Here is a 9,216-nt window from a genome sequence, read left to right on the forward strand (position 1 = left end):
GTGAAAAAGTGTTTGCCCCCTAAACCTAATAACTGGTTGGGCCACCCTTAGTAGCAACTACTGCAATCAAGTGTTTGCAATAACTTGCAATGAGTCTTTTACAACATTGTGTGTGTATATATATATATATAAAGGAAAAAAGTTTTGGTTTCAGCATCTTGTTACATTATTGATCAGTTGTAATGTTTTTTGTTTTATTTTATTTATTAATGTATTTATTTATTATTTTAATTCATTTTTATTTCTATTTATTTTGATCTTTTCTGACTTTGTCTGCACATGCTGTCGAAGGTCAACACTACATGAAGTGCAATCTTTTAGCGACAGCGCTGCAGGTTTTATTAATGAAATTAAATAAATTAATTTATTTTATTGCATAATTGTGACCATCACCAGCCCTCCCTAAGGAAGGGCAAGAAATACTTCATTAAAGAAAGAATATAAAAAGAGAGGGCAGTGTTACACCTGGATGAGGGGGAAGGGAACAGGGAAGAGAGAGCCAGGGTAGGAAACAACATTTTGGGTTTTATTCCTTTTTTTTTAATTATTATTACAATTCGGGTTCAGCACTTTTTATACATTACTGACCAGTTATTACATATATTAAAGCCTTTTGGAAAAAGATGTATACACATATGTAAAAAATGAATGCATGAATGAATGAATGAATAATACACTGTAAAGATGATCTGCAAAATCAGTTTCTACAACGCTTTGACCTTTCAGTGACACCTTAGACAGGCACAGTGAATCAGAGCACTAGTATTTGGCCAATTGACAGTTTGACCTTCTGGCAGGTGGAGGTCCTCGTGGTAGCGGACAGTTTAAAGAGAGACACACGGTAATCATGAAGGCCAAGTAGGCAGAGAATGAAGCTGCATAAAAAAATAAAAGCAAAAGCTTCAATGCTGCCCGACACAAACAAAAATAGCCCCAAATGGGACGAAAGGTTATAAGAAGCATTGTTGACCGATCACATTTCTATTTTTAATCTCCTGCATGACTCCACATGACTCCATTCTGCAAGCTAATCCTGTCAAAGTTTCAACTGCATCATGCTGCTATACAGCTTTCCCTTCAAAATAAATGTCTGATTAACAGCAGCACAACAATGTTTTTTTTCTTCTTTTTTTTCCTGTGAACAACAACATGGCTGAATAAGTTAATCTTAGATTTATTTTTTTTTTAATTTTCCACCATACATCACATCTCTAATTAATGTAGCTGTATTCTGCAGGGGCTAATTAGCATATCTCCTCCTCCTCTTCATCATATGGGATACAATGTGAAAATGACTGATTGTGCCAAAACCAGGACTCATTCTCTGCCATCCTTAATTAAATATGTGTATACATACATATTAAAAATAAATGCTTTGTCAGGAAGATTAGGACGTCAATGTCAGTGTTCTGTAAGCCTTGAGGTTGTTTGTCATAGTTTTAATTTCTAGGATGCAATATTTCCCATATTATTCCAATGATAGAAGAAGGTATACAACTCATGCCTTTCCACTCATTTCTGCTATTATCCACTAAACCAGGGCTGGACTGGCCATCTGGCCCACCGAGCATCGTCCCGGTGGGCCATCGACCCTAAGTGGGGCAGTTCGTCCCTTTTTTTTAATGAGCAAATGGAGGCAGACATGGCAACATGTGGCAAAAAATGGTCCAAAAGTGGCAAAAACATGGCAAGAAAAGATTATAAATTGACTAAAATGGGCCAAAATCTAACCAGAGTCGCCAAAAAATGGGAAAATAAAGAGGAACCATGTGGTATGTAATGGCTAAAGGTAGGTTAAATGAGCAAAATGTGGTAAACAATAGTGAAAATGGGCAAAAATGTGGAGCAAAAAGAGGCAAGGTGTAGGGGGAAAAGGAAACAAGTGGTATTTATTGGGCAAAAGGAAGCTTATCTTGATGAAAAGCAGCCAAAAAAATTAAAGAAAGGACACAAATAGAATAACAGTGTCAAAAGGAACTTGCAAAAATAGACAAAAATAAGAAAAAAGGGATATTTATTAGCCAAAGGGAGCTAAAGTGTTATCTTGTTCTGTACAGTGTCCTTGATTGACCTGAAAGGTGCTTTTAAATTGATTGTATTATTATTATTATTATTATACTAGATTTTTCAATTACAGTTTGTATAAAGATAATTAATTTTAGTCACCATTAATTTCAGATTATTTAATTTTTTGTTATAAAGAGAGAAATGAATTTTTAATGCTTATGCACATTTATTATAATGCATTTCACCGTTACAAGGTATAGATTCAAGAAAACGTTGAGTAGTTTGAGTATGTAGAGGTCGGCCAAAGTGTCCCTTTTTTCTGGAATTCAAAATATGGTCACTCTAAGTTACGCTATGAAGAAAAGTGTCAGGTGTCAACACAAATTCCGAGAAGGCTGCAACATAAATACTGACAGACATTAAAGAAGCGAGTGTTGCAGAAGGAATAAATGAGAGATTTTTGGTGTGTGAATGTGTTCATCTAATCAGGAAATGGGTTCAACAAAAGAGAGAATGAGCTCATGAGACTCTGTGTGTACATGTGCGTGTGTGTGTGTGTGTGTGTGTGTGTGTGTGTGTGTGTGTGTGTGTGTGTGTGTGTGTGTGTGTGTGTGTGTGTGTGTGTGTGTGTGTGTGTGTGTGTGTGTGTGTGTGTGTGTGTGTAAGGGAAAGAAGAGAGTGCAGTGTTGGCTGCAGTCTTTGACCCACACAGGCTGCCAGTAAGAAGGCAGCTGACCGTCTGGCTGGTTGCCCAGCGAACTCAACGCCTCGGCAACGTGCAGCTTGCCTCGTACACAGCAGCGTCGTGGAAACCGTTACCAGGCATGTAGAGTGTATTGACTCAACACTGGCCATTAGTGAAGAAATGCAGACATTCATTCATAAAATGATACAGTTACAGAGTACCTGAAGAGTAGAAATGTAACATTTGGTGTATATCCCAGACAGAGATGGGGTCAATTCAAATTTTCAATTACAATTATCCATGTTCAATTACAATTAAATTACGGTGAACTGAATTTTTTCCATTTACAATTAAATAAATATTATTTTTTCAAACACAAGATTAATTACACTTTTACTAACTTTTATTCACATAGCGTTATGATGTTATGGTGATTGTATGTGTATGTTGTTGTTTTAGTATCGTTACATTAACATTTTAGTGCATTTATTAAAATATCTTATGTAAAAATCAGTTCCATTCACAGTATTGTTACCATGTAAAATTGTATGGTCCCTATTCAAAAAAACTTCATTTACTGTATATCCTAGCTAACCCTTACCACCTGTAAAGGTGTGAAAACTCGACATGACACATATTTTAATAATTAACTACATATGTGTTTGTGTTTAATTACATTTGTACAAAAAAGAAAATGACCAAACAACAATCAAATGCATCACCTGTTTCACGTGCTTTTTATCATTCTTTTATCGAGACTATTTTAACCTTTTTATTCATGTGTTGGTTTTATGGATTGTCAGTGAAAAACGTTGTGAAATGTGTCTCATGTACTGTTTTTTTTTTTGTTTTTTTGTTTTTTAGGGTTGAATTTATTTTTATTTATTTATTGCCACTATTGCACTTTATCACAATGTCTTAACTGCTGTAGCTACTTCATGGGTGTCTGTTTTTTCTCCTGCACAGTGACTGACTGACAAGATGAAATATGGATGTGTGTAATTTGCTGCAACCTTAACCTACTACTGCAAACTGAATTGCCCCTCTGGGATAAATAAAGTTTTCTGATTCTGATTCATAGCCGACCAATCAGATTAAACGTAATGCACCGCGCCAAAATTTAATGCAAGTTATTTTTTCAGCATCACCAGAAGATTCGACAAGCGCTACGTAAGCAACGATGACAAAGCATCTGCTATTGGTGTTATTTTAGTTTAAAAAAATAATTGTACATTTTGGAAAAATACAGATGCCTTTGTGAAAAATAAATTAAGTTCTAATTGTGCAAGATTTTGTCTCTTCCTTTTTTAAGTTTATACATGAGATACAGTTAGGTTATTTTGCCTAAAAAAAAAATTCTCAGATTTTTTAAAGAAAAATTCGAGTTTCGACTCGATTTTCGATTTTTTTTTTTTTTTTTTAAATGCACGTAAAATGACTGCAGACATCATATATATTGTCAAAAGTGCAACTTTATTGCTGTGATTGTCCTCAAGAATTGATTAAGAAATCAGATAACTACATATTCTATAACATATAACATTACAATTAAAAAATAATAAACTCTTCCCTTAGCATCTCAGCATAGTGCCAATAAAACATTAAACATATAGCTTACTCAAAGGATAAACAAATGTAAACAAAGAGGGGGCGGGCTCACATCGGAACGCAAAAAAGTCCAAAAAAAAATGTAATAATTAAAAATTTAAAAAAAAAAACTTAAACTCAAATTTGCAAAATAAAAATTGTTTTTATCTACAAATTCGATTCATAAATTAAATTGATTTTTTTTTTGCCCAGCCCTAGATACAGTACATGATTTATTACCAAATATAAAGGTGTTGTAACTTTGCTAGTAACTTTTACTTTGAGTACTATTTAATTGAGCTACTTTTTACTTGTACTCGAGTATTTCATGTATGACTTAATTGTACTTGTGTACAATTTCAATGAAGTCACAGTACTTCTACTTAAGTAGGAAATATCAGTACTCTTTAAACTTCTAGTATATACTTTACTCCTTTTCCTTCAAATAATGACTCAGCATATGCACTTGTCCAGCTGAAACAACACTTTCTCCTTCAGTCAGCAGGACGTCATTGATGTGACGGCCAATCACGCAAAGCAAGACAGAAAAACCTCCACCTCAGTCACCCACAGTCCAAACTAATATACTCATTTTATGCCTCATTACTCTTATCTCAAAGAAAGGGTGAGTAATGGCAAGCACCACATCACTGTAACGCAATCCAGTGTAGGAGGAGGAGGAGGAGGAGGTGGTGGTGTCCTGGCTTTGCCTAATGCATGAGTGAGTAAATGTAGAAGGGGAAATACGTCACTGCATTGCACAGACAGGTGACTATCCATTAGGTAATGCTCTGCGGACTTTCCATGTTTGCAAGTGGTCAAATTGGGGGTCGCTGTGAGGCAGATATCCCATCTGTCATCTCACAGAGTGTAGATGACAAATGAATGACTGAGGTGTATGTCATGGTCATGTGAGGCTGAAACAAAACCCACATCTAAAAAGTTACAACTTTATGCCCTTGCATTTCATTTCCTCCAGTTTAGGATACAGGAGGAAAAAATGAAACTCAACCAGTTTGATTTTGTTCAAATGTATTTGCCTCTTGAAAATAATAATGCAATTAATTTTTCATAGACACTCAAAGCAATTTACATTGATGTTTATAGTTCTTTCACTCCACACATGGCGGTGGTAAGCTACTATTGTAGCCACAGCTGCCCTGGGGCAGACTGACAGAAGGGATGCTGCCATAGTGCGCCGTCAGTCCCTCCGACCACCAACACTCACTCACCACATTCATACTAGAATGCCTTGCCCAAGGACACAACGACCATGACTTAGATAAAGCGGGATTTGATCCCCCAATCCTTCGGTTATTGGACGACCCACTCTCCCACTGAGCCATGGTCGTCCCTGTGTGAAATCTGAAATGTGTGCCAACCACTCTCTGAACAAGACACAGGCAACTGGCGGTCTAATTGTGTGCAGTCCAAAACACAAATCCTCAAATATTGTATTTCAAGAAGTTGGAAGGAATATAAAGTGCAACATAATACACAAAATGGCTCGCAAAACACACAAATCAACAGCTAATTGGAGTACAGTCTTTCTATGAACTTGAGGCTGAGTATTGAAGGCAGCACAGCGAACGCAGCACGGCAAAGGCGGCGCCATTTGCCAAAGGCGGTGCAATTTGGCGAAGGCGGCGCGGCGAAGGCGAGCTCCATTTATCGACGTTTGCAGCTATATTTTGAATGATTCTCTTTTTGTGTGTGTTTTTGGTGTCATTTTGTTGTTTCTCTGTCATTTTTGTGTATTTTGTCGTGATCATGTGTATTTTTCTCCCATTTAGTGTGTTTTTGTTGTCGTTTTGTGTGTTGCTGCTGGTAATAGTAAGTACTTTCCTCTCTGCGTGTTTCTGCGTGTGTATTTTGCTCTTTGTTCTCTTTATTATTATCAGTATACATTTCTCTTATTTTGTGTGTTTCTGTTGTTGTTTTGTGAATTGCTGGTAATATTCAGTGTAATTATCATTTTTAACTAAAAAAAAAGCATTATAAAACCCCATATTTTTTAATGATTTCATTGGTAATTTTACTGGATATTGCATTGAATCAAAAAAAATTTCCAAATTTATTTTGCATTGTATTCTTGTACAGTATATCTTCCTGATTATTAGTCAGACTAGGAAGCAAACTCATTATTGCAATTATAAGTGTATATGGATCGCATGTAATATTTTGAACATCTTTAATTGTTCTCTCCGTTGGGGTCTTGTTGTAAACAAAACGTTTTTGGTTCCTTTTTGTTTTCCTTTCTTGTCCCTGCTCGAAACAGACAAATAAATGAAAAATGAAACGAAAATGTTGCTACATTAGGAGCATCACTCAAATAATAGTTGTAAAAGATACAAAAAGCATCAGCTAGGTATAAGTGGAGTCTGTGTGAAGGTGATTGATTGTCTGAATGCAGGAGAAGAACAACCAAAGGACAAACAAAAAGTAGGTTACATCACAGCCCTGTTCTAAATGGGGCAAAGGCATTTGAGGGTAAATACCGTCATTTCAGGACAAAATCCTGTGCATTTATTTTGAAGGGCATGTGTTCAAACTTTTAAGTAAAGATGGAGAGCATTAACATTTCTAAAAGTTCTTTTTTTGGTGTGTTTATGTTGACTTTTTTCAATTATTTTTGAATTTACAGAGTAGTTTGTTCTAACATAGTTGTGACTTTTCTTACTTAACTTTTCCACTCTGATACGATATGAAATAAAATAGTCTCCAGACTACTGATGATACCAAAAGGGGGAATTCGATCATACTGTATACTAAAGTCGGCTCTTGTTAATCATTGCCAAAATAAAGTTGCTGATTTGTATGTTGGTCAAGCAGGATAAATTAAGACGTGTAAATACTTTTCTAGCACTGGGTGACAAATTAAAGATGGTTTAATATCAATGTAACACGGTGTAATAGTGAGACAGGAGGAGGACACCGTGTGCTTTGTTAAGACTCTGAATACTTGACTACGGGAACTAAAAGTCATGCAAAAACTTTGCTTTTTTTTTATTTTTGTGTGTGTGTGTTTTTGATAGAATTTTTCCAGCTTTCTGGCAGAAATGTAAATAAACTCATCAAATGTGGAGCGCTGTGATCTCTGATACAATCCATATTAAATCACAATTTAACTACGATTACGGTGACCGTCATGTTTTCCGATTAAAATTAAATTACAATTATTTTCCCACTGAAAGTCAATATTAATTATTTTCTCAACTACTAAAGTTTGATTACGATTGAACTAACTTTTATTTAGATAGCGCTCAAAAACAGGCCGCATGGGACCAAAGTGTTTTGATGATGATCTCAAATATATACTGTATTTTGTATATATATATATATATTTATATATCATTCCTTTCCTTTCCACACGCACACGTACCCACACACACACGCACACTAACTGTATTGTAATGTATAAGATTTGTAAATACTGTCAATGCCATTTTTTCTGCAATTGTCTCTGCCTTTGCGTAAAAATAAATAAATTATCAATTACGCAATTACAACTATAACTGACCCCTATACCCTGATCATCTCTGACTTTTTTTTGGCTTTAAGGATGAACAAACTTTCCAAATTCAAAGATTTTTCACAATAATACTAAAACTTTTCCAAGTGAACAAACCAAAGGGCTCATTTAATGTTCTGTCTCTCTAGAAACAAGCCAGGTGCGGAGAAGGTAAGCACAATCTTTTTACGGAAGCAATATATACACGACACGCTGACCTTTACCAGCTTCCCATTCAACCCAGTGCAGTCACATCATCATTCATCTGTGCTGGAATTCTCAGAGGAACGAGCCGAGGAGGTGTGTGACAGAAAGGGGTGCGACGCCTGAATGGGGTCGTTGGGCTGCTCCACAGAATCCAATCAGAGTCGTTTGGGTTTTGCAGCATCACAAAGACGACGGTAGCAACCGTGCCTCCCTGCAGCTGTGGCCTACGTGAGCATCAGCAGGAACACTCTTCATCTCACTCGCCCTCCCTTATTTTTTCCCACACAACCCCCTTTATACTCGTTTTCACCTTCAAATACGCACATTAAAGCGGTCTCTGTTCTTTAATCGTGTCCTTCCTGCACCTGAATCCTCTTCCTCATTATGACGCGTTCACTCCTGTTGTGCTCATGAATGACAGAAACCCATGCAGTGAGAGATGTGTTCATCCAGCCAAAAGCACATAAGAAGATGATCATGGGTAACAAAAAGACATCAACATCCCTCGCCAGATTGGTTGTCATTATAACTCACAACCTTTTCCTAAACGTCCTAAATCTACGAACTTAGATGTATACATAAGAAAATATCACATCAGAAGGACTAAGCTGAGTGATCTAAATTGAATTCCCTTGTGGTGTTTGAGCAGGTGCAATGTTTGGCAGCAGTACACTGGAATACATGGGCTTTGAAGGCTGCAGACTGAAGGCTAGTGCTGCCCTCTACTGGCTACAATTCATCACTACAATTACATTTAAAAGTAAATAACTACCGTATTTTTTTTCTCTCTTTTTCTTCCCCAAATTGTCTGCACCTGCTGTCGAAGGCCAACACTACATGTAGTGCAATTTCAGCCTTAACACATGGGGAAAATCTTTTTTTCTGTCTTTGTCAGTGGTTTTGAGGTTTTGTCAGTTTTTAGCAATTTTGTGTGTTTTTGGAGTCATGTGTGTTTTTTGTGTTTTTGTTGTAATTTTGAGTATTTTTCTGTAATTTTTGTTGTCGATTTGTGCCTTTTTGGGATCACTTTCTGTATTTTTGTTGTCGTTATCTTTATTTTCCTGTCATTTTGTTGACAGTGTGAGTGTCTTTGGCGCTATTCTGTGAATGTGTTGTTTTGTGTGTCTTTGTTGACATTTTGTTTGTTTACTAGGTTGTTGTTACTGTATTTTTGGATTTTTTTGTGTACGTTCCGAATTTTGCTGCCAATTTTTGTGTT

This window comes from Gouania willdenowi, chromosome 24 (genome assembly GCF_900634775.1).
Source record: "Gouania willdenowi chromosome 24, fGouWil2.1, whole genome shotgun sequence".
Taxonomy (NCBI): Eukaryota; Metazoa; Chordata; class Actinopteri; order Blenniiformes; family Gobiesocidae; genus Gouania; species Gouania willdenowi.